The sequence below is a fragment of the Hemitrygon akajei genome, chromosome 21, assembly GCF_048418815.1.
Source record: "Hemitrygon akajei chromosome 21, sHemAka1.3, whole genome shotgun sequence".
Lineage (NCBI taxonomy): Eukaryota > Metazoa > Chordata > Chondrichthyes > Myliobatiformes > Dasyatidae > Hemitrygon > Hemitrygon akajei.
In genome coordinates this window covers 22,468,268-22,482,538 of record NC_133144.1, presented here as the reverse complement: position 1 = coordinate 22,482,538, position 14,271 = coordinate 22,468,268, and the positions used below count along the sequence as shown (strand labels likewise).

General features: G+C 43.2%; 1 long non-coding RNA gene across 1 annotated transcript; it reads right to left on the bottom strand.

Annotated features, from left to right (window-relative positions):
- Window positions 1-10,546: 10,546 nt before the first annotated feature.
- Window positions 10,547-13,996, bottom strand: LOC140714468 (uncharacterized). Its single transcript, XR_012095877.1, has 3 exons — window positions 13,803-13,996; window positions 11,308-11,431; window positions 10,547-10,618 (listed from the first exon to the last, which is right to left on the bottom strand). It is a non-coding gene; the product is annotated as an uncharacterized lncRNA (long non-coding RNA).
- Between the last annotated feature and the right edge of the window lie 275 nt (window positions 13,997-14,271).

Genomic DNA, 14,271 nt, shown 5'->3' with positions numbered 1-14,271 from the left:
CACCTATCTTCTGCCTCTCTGTTTATTGCTCAGTGTATTTCAGTCCTGTGCTTTCACCTGTTTGTTGCCAGATTGTGCCAGTGAGTTTTCCTGGGCCTTTCCAGCATTTGCATCTGAACTCTGTCTGAATATCAACTCTGCCTGTTTCCCGATTCTGGTTTTTGGAGCTCTCTGGAATTTTTGATCTCCGCCTGAACTTTGACACTGACTTTGTTGCCTCTCTGGATTTGCTACTCAAGAAATACCACAGTACGTTCAGTACCTGTTCTGTGATTGGGTCCTTGCTCCAGTGTCCTGACAGTAGAACATTTCAGTCATATTACAGATATATTATTTGATTAAGAATTCTTTGTTGTTTACCTAATTCATCTCAGGTTATGTGGGAATGTACATGAATGGCATGCATCATTACACCACCATGTCCACACCTTGTTTAAAGTAAAAATGAAACTAGGAAATGCATCTCCTGGCTCTTTTTTTTCCCCCTGCAATTAGTTCTATGCTTTGGAGTTAGAAAATATAACACATGTTATAATTGTACAAGATGTTGGTGAGATCACACTTGGAGAACTAAATGGAGCTCTAGTCATCTAGCTCTAAGTAGTAAATCATTAAGCTGAAAATGATACAAGAAAGATACACAATGCTTCAGTGATAATTTTCTTGTGGGCATAAAGACTGAGGGTTGAAGGTCTACAAAACCTGGTCTTACCTTGTCTACGATAAGTCATAGAATTATCTTGTCACCAACCAGAAGCCTTCAATGAATCAGGGTATTCACAATCTGCTAAGGGCCAGATCAGACTCATTCAGCTATGGTGACCAAGTAAAATACAGAAGGTCTAAGTATGACCTCTGAAAAACCATCTGGCTGGTAATCCTGGACGTAACTTGAAACAATGAAAGATGCTCGTTAACTGTGGCAGGGCTTGAATGATATTACCTCTTACAAACTGAAATCAAGCTACTACACAGGTGACAAGTGTTTTGATCCCAGATGAGCTCAATGCCTGTTATGCTCATGTTGACTGTCAAAACATGGAGCCCTGGTGACCCTGTGAGAGCATTCTTCAGGCAGGTGAACCCACAGAAATCATCCAGCCCAGAAGGGAAACCTGGCCAAGTACAAAAGACCTGTGTTGACAAACTGGCTGGTGTGTTCACTGATATCTCACTTCAGCAGTCTGAGGGACGCACCAGCATCAAGCAGGCCGGAATCACACTGGTGCCTAAGAACATGGTAATCGGGCTCAATGACTATGGTCTAGTAGCACTTACATCCACTGTGATGAAGTGTTTTGAGAGACTGGTGATGAAGCAGATCAACTCCTGCCTGAGAAGTGACTGGGATCCGCTCCAATGTGCCTACCTACACAACAGATCCACAGCAGATGCCATCTCATTAGCCCTTCACTCAGTCCTGGAACATCTGCACAGCAAATGTGCATACATCATGATGCCCTTTATCGAGTACAGCTCGACACTCCAGGCTATCATCCCCTCAAAACTAATCAATCAGCTTCAAAACCTCCTTGTGCAAGTGGATCCTCAATTTCTTCACCTGCTGACCCTAGTCAGTTTGGGTTGGCAACAACATCTCCTCCAGAACCTCCATCAGCAGAGGTGCACCTGAAGGCTGTGTGCCTAGCCCCCTCCTCTACTCATTTTACACTTCTGACTGTGTGGCTAAGCACAGCACCAATGCCATATTTAAGTTTGCTGATGGCCGCTGTCACAGGCCGGAGCTGGTGTTGAATCAGCATTTAGGAGGGAGATTGAAAATCTGGCTTGAGTGGTGCCACAACAAAATCCTCTTACTCAGTGTCAGCAAGACCAAGGAGCTGATTGTTGACTTCAGGAGGAGGAAAGTAGAGGTTCATGAGCCAGTCCTCACTGGGGGATTAGAGGTGGAGAGTATCAGCAACTTTAAACTCCTCAGTGTGATCAATTCAGAGAACTTGTCCTGGGCCCAGCAAAGAAATGCAATTATGCAGTTCCTCGACTTTCTTAAATGTTTGTGAAAACTCAGCATGACATCCAATACTTTGACATACTCCTATAGAGGTGTGGTGGAGAGCATATTGACTGGCTGCATCACACCCTGTTATGGAAAAATCAATGCCTTTGAACCGAAAATCCTACAAAAAGTAATGGATACAGCCCAGTCCATCATGGATAAAGCCCTCCCCTCCATGCAGCACAGCTACATAGAGCATTGTCACAGAAATCGATCATCACGGATCCCCACCACCTTGGACATACTCTCTTCTCGCCTCTGCCATCAGGAAGATTTAGGAGCCTCTGGACTCACAACACCAGGTTCAGGAACAGTTTTTACTCCTCATCCATCTGGCTCTTGAACCTAAGAGGATAACTGCTGAATTTCACTCGCCTATCACTGAACTCTTCCCACAACCAATGGACTCACTCTCAAGGATTCTTCATCCATGTTCTTGATACTTATTGCTCTTTTTTCCTCTTTTGTATTTGCACAGTTTGATGTCTTTCACACATTGTTTGTCCGCCCTGTTGGGTACGGTCTTTCATTGATTCCGTAAGGGTTCTTGTTACTGAGTATGCCCACAAGAAAATGTATTTCCCAGGGTTGTATATGGTGATGTATACGTACTTTGATAAAAAATTTCTTTTGAATTTCGTACTTTATTTTAAACCTATACCTTCTAGTTTTAGACTCTCCTGCTTTTTTTCCCAGACTAGGGAACTATAAAACTAGTAGGCGTAGGGTTAAGATAAGAAGGGAAAGATATAAACACGGCCTGAGGGATAACAAGAGGGTGGAGGGTTGTTGGAACAAGCTGCAAGAGAAAGTGGGTGCAATTATAACATTGACTTTGACAAATACATGGATAGGAACAGTTTAAAGAGATGTAGACCAAATGTGAGAAATGTAATTAGCTTAAGTAGGCTCTAAAGATTTTTTTTAATCTCAATGGAATATTTTATAGAGAATACCTCAACTTCACAGCCCATAAAGGTAAAGATTAGCTTTATCTGTCACATGTACATCAAAACATAGTGAAGTGAGTTGTTTGCATCAATGACAAACACAGTCCAAGGATTGTGCAGAGGACAGCCCACAAATGTTACCGTGTTCCAGCACCAGCATAGCATGCACGCAGTTCACAAACCCTAACCCCTACGGTAAGTCTTTGAAATGTGGGATGAACCAGAGTACCTGGAGGAAGCACACAGTCACGGGAAGAGCGTACAAATTCCTTGTAGATTGCAGCGGGAATTGAACCCCATTTGCTAGCACTGAAAGTGTGGTGCTTACCATATCACACCTCTGAAAGATGCCCCCTCCAACATCCGTCTGCATCATTGCCAGTCTATATCGGTCCTGATGCACACATTCAGTCTCCAGATTGAGAGTCCAAACACCCATCGAGTTGATCCTGAGCCAGGAAGGCTCCTAACTAAACTAAACCCAGCACACCGCCACTTAACTGGTGAGGGGCAATAATTTAAGGGATCTGAGTCCATCTCGTTCACCTTCTTGGTAAACAAAAGATTAGTGACTGCCAACTCACAAATAATGTGCTCTAGGCCCACCAGGATTAACGGTGAATGCCCATCCTAATTTCATTGCAATTTTCTTTCCCAGTAATGCACTATAAGTTAGTAATGGGAGAGCATGAAATATTCATGGAATTGAGCTATCCTCTAGCGTCCCTGGGAACAGACAGACATGGGCTCTTACACATCGAAATCTGCAATCTGCTCATCTCGATAAATTATGAATAGACAAGGAAAACTCAATTATGCAGAATCAAATATACTGTAATCTCCTGTGAAAGGGTTCTTTTTGACAACTCATTTGAATTCAGTTGAGATTACACACATTTCTTTTCGTTCAGGTAGGTTTTGAAGTATCCAGAAAGCCAGGCCTGGAGAAGCAGATTTGCTCATGGTGCTTTTCTTACAAAGTGTGGACCCGGCGTGTGATCACATCGATTCAAAGTTCAAAATAAATTTATTGCCAAAATACATATATGTCACCATATTCTACCCTGAGATTCGTCTTTTTGCTGGCACTCACAGTAGAACAAGATAATGGAATCGATGAAAAGCTACATGCCAGCAAAGACTGACAAGCAACCACTGTGCAGAAGAAGACAAACTGCAAATACGAAAAACAAATAATTATAATAATAAATAAATAATACTGAGAACATGAGTTGTAGAACGTTGAAAATGAATCCGTAGGCCGTGGAATCAGTTCAGTGTTGAGGTGAGTGAAGTTATCCACGTTGATTCAGGAGCCTGACGGCTGACGGGTAATAACTGTTCCTGAACATGAATTGTCCGATGAGTTGCCACAGCAGGGGAGGTCATTCAGCCTGACAGGTCTCGTCTGGCCCTGATGAGAGAATTCCATCTGTCCCATTCCCTCTGCTCTTCCCTGACAGGCCTGCAAAATTATTCTACCAGATGCCTTCAGGCCCTCTCCAGTATAGGAATGCTCAGGTCATGTAGAGCCCGTCCATACGAGCGAGCATTTGGGGGTAGGTGGGGTCTGCAGCCATCTTCTGCCTGGTGGATACAGCATTTCTGACTTACAAAACTGTTTGAGATGATCTGTATCAAATATTGTCATAGAAATGCCAGAGGAAGTGGTTGAGACAGGTACAATAGCAATAATTGAACAAATACATGGATGGGGATGGTTTAGAGCAGGTCTTCCCAGCCTGGGGTCCACAGACCCCTCAGTTAATGGTAGGGGTCCATGGCATAAACCCCTGATTTAGAGGGACTAAGGCAAAATGTAGGAAAATAGGATTAGCTAAGATGCCACGGGATGAGCTGGGCCAAGGAGTCTGTTTCCGTGCAGTATAACTCGATGACTCGGACTCTACAGAGAGATACAAACTGGCCCTTCAGACCACTGAGTCCACACTGACCCATTTATTCCATCGTTTTTTCATCCCACGCTCACTTCAGTTCCACCCAGATTCCACCACTCACCTACTCAGAGCTACTTACAATGGCCAATAACCTTCCAACACACACATCTTTAGGATGCGGGAGGAAACGGGAGCATCTGGAGGAAACCCACACGGTCACAGACAGAACATATCTAATCCGTTTGGACAGCATCTAAGGTTGGGATTGAACCTGGATCTCTAATGATGGAGGTCGTGCCTCTATCCACTGTGCCTTTCATCAGTTGGTTTTGACAGTAGTTATCAACTCTGTTTCCACCTCCTGCGTGGAGTTTCTTTCTGCAGTGGAGGTTTGCACATATCACCTTGTGTCATTTCTCCCAAATCTTAAAACTGTGCCTCAGTCCTTGAACCAACAGGATTAATTTCCTCCATCCATCCAGTCTCAGTCGCAACAATCCAGTCCAAATCTATTGAATACCTTTCACCCTTCCTTGCTCCATGCACACTCCTAACCTCCAGCAGAAATCCCTCATCTCTGGAGCCATTCCAGTAAACATTTCCTGTCCACTACCCTGGACCTTCAGATCCTTCCTAAAATGAGATGACCAGATCTGATTGTGATCTACTCAAAGTTCAAAGTAAATTGATAATCAAAGTACAGCTATATCACCAAATACAATCCTAAGATTCATTTCCTTGTGCACATACTCAATTAATCCATAATAGAATAATAACCATAGAACCATGGAAAACTTACAGCACAATACAGGCCCTTCAGCCTATAATGCTGTGTTGAACATGTCCTTACTTTAGAAATTACTAAGGTTACCCATAGTCCTCTATTTTTCTGAACTCCATGTACCTGTCCAGGAGTCTCTTAAAAGACCCTATTGTATCCACCTCCACCACCGTCGCCAGCAGCCCATTCCACATACTCACCACTCTCTGCGTTAAAACCTTGACATCTCCCCTGTACCTACTTCCAAGAACCTTAAAACTGTGCCCTCCCATGCTAGCCATTTCAGCCCTGGGAAAAAGCCTCTGACTATCCACACTATCAATGCCTCTCATCATCTTATACACCTCTATCAGGTCACCTCTCATCCTCCGTCGCTCGAAGGAGTAAAGGCCAAGTTCACTCAACCTATTCTAGTAAGGTATGCTCCCCAATCCAGACAACATCCTTGTAAATCTCCTCTGCACCCTTTCTATGCTTTCCACATCCTTCCTGTAGTGAGGCGACCAGAACTGAGCACAGTACTGCAAGTGTGGTCTGACCATGGCCCTATATAGTTGCAACATTACCTCTCGGCTCTTAAACTCAATCCCACGGTTGATGAAGGCCAATGCACCCTATGCCTTCTTAACCACAGTGTCTACCTGTACAGCAGCTTTGAGTGTCCTATGAACTCGGACCCCAAGATCCCTCTGATCCTCCACACTGCCAAGAGTCTTACCATTAATGCTATATTCTGCCATCATATTTGACCTACCAAAACGAACCACTTCATACTTATCTGGATTGAACTCCTCCTGCACTTCTCAGCCCAGTTTTGCATCCTATCAATGTCCCGCTATAACCTCTGACAGCCCTCCACACTATCCACAACACCCCCAACCTTTGTGTCATCAGCAAATTTACTAACCCATTCCTCCACTTCCTCATCCAGGTCATTTATAAAAATCACGAAGAGTAGGAGACCCAGAACAGATCTCTGAGGCACACCACTGGTCACCAACCTCTGCGCAGAATATGACCTGTCTACCACCGCTCTTTGCCTTCTGTGGGCAAGCCAGTTCTGGATCCACAAAGCAATGTCCCCTTGGATCCCATACCTCCTTACTTTCTCAATAAGCCTTGCATGGGGTACCTTGTCAAATGCCTTGCTGAAATCCATATACACTACATCTACTGCTGTACCTTCAATGTGTTTAGTCAGATCCTCAAAAACTTCATTCAAGCTCGTAAAGCATGACCTGCCCTTGACAAAGCCATGCTGACTATTCCTAATCATATTATGCCTCTCCAAATGTCCATAAATCCTGCCTCTCAGGATCTTCTCCATCAACTTACCAACCACTGAAGTAAGACTCACTGGTCTATAATTTCCTGGGCTATCTCTACTTCCTTTCTTGAATAATGGGACAACATCTATAATCCTCCAATCCTCCGGAACCTCTCCTGTCCCCATTGATGATGCAAAGATCATTACTAGAGGCTCAGCAATCTCCTCCCTCACCTCCCATAGTAGCTTGGGGTACATTTTGTCTGGTCCCAGTGACTTATCAAACTTGATGCTTTCCAAAAGCTGCAGCACATAGTCTTTCTTAATATCTACATGCTCAAGCTTTTTAGTCCGCTGTAAATCATAATAGAATTAATGAAAGATCGCATCCTCTTGGGTGTTCGACCACTGTGCAAAAGACAACAAACTGTGCAAATACAAAAAGAAAGAAATAATAATAATAAATAAATATGCAATAAATATTGAGAACATGAGATGAAGAGTCCTTCAAAGTGAGTCCATTGGTTGTGGGAACATTCCAGTGATGGGGCAAGTGAAGCTGAGTGCAGTTATCTCCTCTGGTTCAAGAGCCTGATGGTTGAGGAGTAATAATTGTTCCTGAATGCAGTACTCCAGAGCTTTATAAAGTTGCAAGACTTGAAGATGATCCCACCAAGGTTCCATCATAGTTCTACTTAGTTCTATTTCCACCACTCCAGCCTCATTGCTCCTCACACTTTTCCTTCTGAAATATTTATTCTTTGAGAACATTGCTTCCAATCCCTATTCATAATTCCTCACTCCCTATAAAAAGTCTTCTTACCTTTCAACCCACTTCAGGCAAAAAGTCTAAAGCAATGCCTTTATTTCTGACTGTCCTTCCCAGGGCCTGTGCAAAGCCCCTACTTTCTCCATGTTTCAGAGAGCTGCAGAACCCACAGCCGGCATCTCCGGGTGCTGGGAAAATACCACCAACTCTGTCTCTGCAAAGCCCTCCTCATTCACCAAATGGGAAAAGGGGACAGATAAATATGTCTTCACCAAGGCCAACCTCCTCACTACCGAGACATTTTCTTCATCTGCTGTTTTGAACTCTGTTTGGTTGTTGAGTGTTGTGCAATGAATCAGCTTCAGGGCTCAGATAGAAGCTGACTAAGATCAGGAAATGCTGGGGACATTCAACAACTGAGGCTGCATCTTGTTTAGACCGCAGGACCATAAGACATAGGAGCAGAATTAAGCCACTCAGCCCATCGAGACTGCTCTGACATTCGAACATGGCTGACTTACTTTCTCTCACAAACCTATTCTCCTGCCTTCTCCTGATAACCTTTGATAGCCTTATTGTCTCCACTTTAAGTAATCCCAATGACTTGGCCTTCACAGCCATCTGTGGCAATAAATTCCATAGATTCACCACTCTCTGCCTAAAGAAATTCCTCCTCATCTCTGTTCCAAAGAAACATTCTTCTAATCTGAGGCTGCGCCCCCTGTTCCTTGACTCTTACACTATTGGAAACATCCTCTGCACACCCACTCTTTCTAGGCCTTTCGATATTTGGTAGGTTTCAATGAGATCCTATCCTCATCCTTCTAAGTTCCAGCGAGAACAAACCCAGAGACATCAGACATTCCTCAACCTTTAATCCTTTCATTTCCAAGATCACTTTCACAAACCCCCTCTGGACCCTCTCCAATGACAGCATTGTTACCTTCTGTCACTCCAAAATACGAAAGCTAAACGAAAACACAACAAGGGAGCTGGGAGATAACTCGTGAATGTCAATCTTTTGCTTAAAGTGAGGTGTGCACATATGACATGGTGGCATCATGACATATGCCATTCACAAACTTTGTACATATAACCATAATGAATCATTTAAACAAACAAGAATGCTTAATCAAACAATATATTTATAAAATTACCCAAATATTACTGACATATTAAATCTATAACAAGCACATCCTTTCTTAGATATGGGGCCCCAAACTGCTCAGAGGACTCCAAATGCAGTCTAACTAATGCCTGATAAAGCCTCAGCTTTATGTCTTTGCTTTTATATTCTACTTAGCATGTTGGGAAGTTTCTGTTTCTGGTCAGAACTGTTGAGTATTGCTAGAACATTTTGCTTTGAATTCAGATTTTTAGCATCTGCAGTTTTTGATTTTCAGAAGCTGCTCACTCTGCCGCAAGCCTAAAGTCAGATATGTGAAAGGTTATTCACTCCCTAACATGCTAAACAAGCACAACACCGTTCACAACGAGGGCAACCAGTGATGCTAGTAAAGCTGTAGCCTCAAACTCTACTGACCGAGTTACTTCCAGGCATTTGCTGCTGTCTGTGAGGAGTCTGCATGTTCACCCTGTGGCCTGGCCATCCTCCAGGTCACAGCGCAGTTGTGTAGCAGTTGGCATGATGCCATTACAGCACCAGCGATCACCGATCGGGGTTCAATTCCTGCCACTTCCTTTCAGATGTTTGAATGTTCTCCCCGTGAGTGTGTGGGTTTCCTCTGGGTGCTCCCATTTCTTCCCACAGTCCAGACATATAGTTAGGGCTAGTGAGTTGATGGCTCGCTATGTCGGGACCAGAAGGGTGGCAATGCTTGTAGGCTGCCCAGGAAAATCCTTGTTGATTGATGCAAATGATGCATCTCACTGTATATTTCAATGTTTCAATGTCCAGGTATAAATGACAAATAGAACTAAACTTTCATCTTTAGCTGCCACACTTTCCCAAAGGCATGATGCTCAAAGATTAAAAGTACATTTATTTCAAAATTATGAATACAGTATTCAACCTAAAATTCCTCTTCCTACAGACAGCCACGAAACAAAGAAATGCCATGTAGCCCGTTCATAGAAAACATCAAACACCCGACGCGCAAAAATACGAATCATGCAAACGGGAAAAAAAATGAGTGAAAAACACAGAACATAATACATCAAACCACAAAGTTATCGAAACAACTTGGGAATTTTAAGTTTAGTACAGTTCAGTTCGAGTTAGCACTTTCCTGTTCATTGACTGCAGGCCACAGAGCCAGTCTGCCCAATCAAAATCACACAAAATAACGTTATGAAAAGGAGTAACCGCAGAATCCAGAAACACACCATAACAGTCCGATCCACAAACCATGTCAATTAAACCTCGCCCACGACCCAAGATTCTGGCACCATCCCCCGGCAGCACTGAGAGAGAGCTAGAGAAAGACTGGTCACATACTGGCACTCCTCCTGTAGCAGTAGCGAGTGAACGTGAGTAGGAGACCAGTCAAAGGCGGACAGACACCGCTGAACACCTGCTCGTCTTTTTCTCTTGTCCTCATTGATTTCAATCTTCCTCGGTGCCTTAATCAATGAGATCGGCGAGAAATGGAGTCAATCGTGGGCTTGCACCCCGTCTCTAGGCTTCTTGGCCTTCAGGCCTCACGCCTCACTTGAAACCTCACCATACTCCCTCGGAGACAGCATAGCGGCAGGCCGCTCAATTGGCCTAAAAGCACACCATCAAAGTGTAAATCACAGGTTCCAATAGTGGCAGAATCATATTTGTAAGGAGGAGAAGAGGTTAAAGGAGTAGCTTTGTGAACTGTCTGAAAGACGTCATCTTTGGTCACGTTGTTCACTGGCTCCATCTTCTTCAAAAAATTTCATTAAGGTTACTTACTTGACCGCTGTAAATTAACCCCTTGTGTGGCTGGCTAGTGGGAGAAACGGGGAAAGTTAGTGAGCACCCAAGGCCAGGATAAAACCTTTACAGATCACGGTAGAAAGAGTGAAGCAGTGATTAAAGGAATGGAAAAGTTAATACCATCTCTATCCATGGGGATATCAAATGGTTAATCACTTCTGGAGCACTGAGCTGTTCCTACCTTCAAAACTACAAGGTTTTTGAAACATTAAACTGACACTTGTTTGGGTTTATTTGAGAGTGGGAGTTTTTGCTTGTTTTTCTTCTTGATGAATATTGCCTGCAGACGCACATGAATGAGCCCCTTCTTTCCGCAGTGCAGGCTATAAATCCCGACTAGTCTGGGGGCTATCAGATAATGGAACAGTGACGTCACTGGCTAAAGCACTACAGATAAAAGTGGAGAGAATCCTACTGTAAACATGCTGGTTAGTACAACCTGGTGGCTATAAATTAAATACAGGCTATCTCCACTTGGAGTCACGTGTCAAGGTTACTCACTCTCGAAGAGAACAGCTTTCTTTTCTAAAGGTTCAATAAACTGCAGTGCATACTATGGTCAAAATGTTTTGTATGATCTATCCTAGATCATCAGCATCACACCTGGTATTAGGGAGCAATTTACTGTTGGGAGTTCGTCCTTCCTCACTTTCTCACCATTTATTTTCATCAGTAATACTTAGGTAATGTTGAACTTACTTGAACAGGTTGTACAATTTATATTATGGGATCATGGATATGGGCCCGGGCTCCAACTTTCACACACCTCTTTGACAATGGAGTACAACTCTATCCTGTTCGATAGCTGGCAAACAGCGATCCCCTAGCATTGAAAAAAAATACATACGTAAGCAACTAATACAGAAAATACTGTGCAGATCAACAAAAAAAAAGAGGTAATATATTAGGCCAAAGACAAAAGAGTTGACTACATGAAACATTGACATGCTCAAATGCTGGAGGAACTCAGCAGGTCAGGCAGTATCTATGGAAAGGGATAAAGTGTCAATGCTTCTGGCTGAGACCCAAGGGTCCTGATGAAGGGTTTCAGCCCAAAACATCAATGTTCTTCTCTTCTACATCAAGGGTACCCAACCTCAGTCAGCGGTAGGGGTCCACAGCATAACAAAGGTTGGGAGCCCCTGGCCTGCTGAGTTTCTCCAGCATTTTGTATGAATTTGCAGCATCTGCAGAATCTCTTGTGTTTCTGAAACACCAGCTGTTTCTCTCCTCTCGGAAGCAGCCTGACCTGTTGAGTGTTTCCAAAATGTTCAGCTTATGTTTTAGATGTCCAGCACCTTAACCTTCTTTTTGATTTTCACACAAAAGGCATCTTCCACTCACTGAACCAGAGTTGAAGCAAGTCAGTTCTCAACATGGGAAAGACAGACTACAACCCAGTTTCTGGGGCAGCTCTCTGTTTGGCTAGTGGCTTAATCTAGGGGAAGACAGCCCTTGGCCTGGCCAAATTAAGAAATCTTGTGTGGGTGGATGCTGCGCGATGTGTTCCCTGTTACAAATCAGTACCACAAAATAACAAACAGTACACAATATGTGATTAAACGATTGAGCCTTATAATTCTTAATTTGACTAACCATTAATTCTTAATGGTTAGTAGAGAAACAAAAAAAAAAGGGCTGATTCTCATGAAACAGTCTGATGCACAATGTTAGAGCTCACAGTTCAGTCCACTGGTTTCCCGTCGACCTCCTCCAAGCGTAACTGACCCTCGGACCCTCACTCCAAGTCCACTTCGTCAGCGGTCTACCAACTCCCTCCATTCGTGTCTTCTCTTCTCATCTCTCCCCGGCAAAACACCGCAAAATCTCTGCTCCCAGACACACAAGAAGGAACAACATCCCTCTCATTGGGTAGCCCCCATTCCAAAGCCCCCATTATCTCTAGTCATAACCCAAACATTGCTGCTACAGAGAAACCATTATGTTGGCAGTGAAATCTTACAGCGTGTTGCATACATTTTACCAGAATTTGATTTTTTATTTTTATTGGCATTGGTATTGTAATAATTGTGATGAGGGCAGCTCAAAAAAAAGCCTAAGACTTTTGCACTGTACTGTATATTGGTTAAAATAGGAAGGTGGCTGGGAAACAGGAATAAGAGTACTTAGCTTTGTATCAGCTCAATAGTATTAAGTGTTTTTTGGTAACTGGAAAGACATAATGCACCGTCCTGTGCAAAAGTCCTAGGCATCCTAGCTATGTACATGTGCCTAAGATGCAGTGAAATCTGTGCACAAGCAATTATTAAAGATTAAACCGAGTACTAAGAAAAATTCAAGGCAATCGGGCAAAGTCAATGTCACTTTTTTCAAAAATGAAATCGTGCTTGACCTATTAATTAGCATGCAACATATGTATAAGATGATGAGGGGCATTGATCATGTGGATAGTCAGAGGCTTTTTCCCAGGGTTAAAATGGCTAACACAAAGTGACATCGTTTTAAGGTGCTCGGAAATAGATACCGAGGGGATGGTAACGGTAAGTTTTTCACACAGAGAGAGATGGGTGTGGGGAATGCACTGCCAGTGGTGGTGGTGGAAGTAAATACAATAGGGTCTTTTAAAAGCCTCTTAGATAGGCACATGGAGCTTAGAAAAATAGAGGGCTCGGGAAATTATAGGCAGTTTCTAGAATAGGTTACATGGTCAGCACAACATTTGGGCTGAAGGGCCTGTAATGTGCTGTGGATTTCTATGTTCTAGTGCCCAAAATTTTTGTACCGTAGTGTAGGTACAGACAACAACATACAGAATAGGAATTGTACATAAATTATACAGGAGAGTGAAGGAAAGAAAGACTGCGAAACAAGACACCAATGGAAAAAAAACACAATCAGAGTCAAGTACATGGTCGTACAAGAGGTGATCTGTAGTGTGACATTGTTGAGGTGTTAGGGTTGTGGAGGTTGATTCAAGATCCGAAAGCTGAAGGTATGTAGCTGTTCCTGAACCTTATATTGCTGGACTTCAGCCTTCTGTACCCCCTCCCTGATGGTAGCTGTAAGAGGCCATCATGACCTGGATGGTGGGGTCGTGGATGATAGACGCTGCCTCCCTGAGTCAGTAGTATTGAGTGTTATTTAGTAACTGGAAAGACATAAAATACAGTACACTAGAATAATGTGGCTAAGACTTTTGCACAGCACTGTATGACATTAATAAAACAATTTACCAATTTGCTTTGGCCAGTGTTGGTTTGAAGCCTGGCTCAATGAGGCGGCAGGGAGTGTGGATTCCAGTGACCCTGGTTCAATCCTGATCTCTGGTCATGGCTGAGTGCAGTCTGCACATTCTCCCTGTGATGGGATAGGTTTCGTCCAAGTGCTCTGCTTTCTTCCCACGTCCCAAAGATGTGTTGCTCTGTGATTGTCTACTGTGCGGTAGTGGGTGGTAGGAAACAAAAGGTCAGAATTAGAATCAGGTTAATTATCAGTACGTCATGAAAATCTCTTTTTCCTTGCAGCAGCAATATAAAGCAATACATAAAATATACTATAAATTACAATAAGAAATAAACAAAAAGTAAATCAGTGGCGCAAAAAGAGAGACAAAAATAGTGAGGCGGTGTTCAGAAATCTGTTGGTTGAAGGGAAGAATCTGTTCCTAAAATGATGAGTATTTGTCTTCGAGCTCCTGTAGCT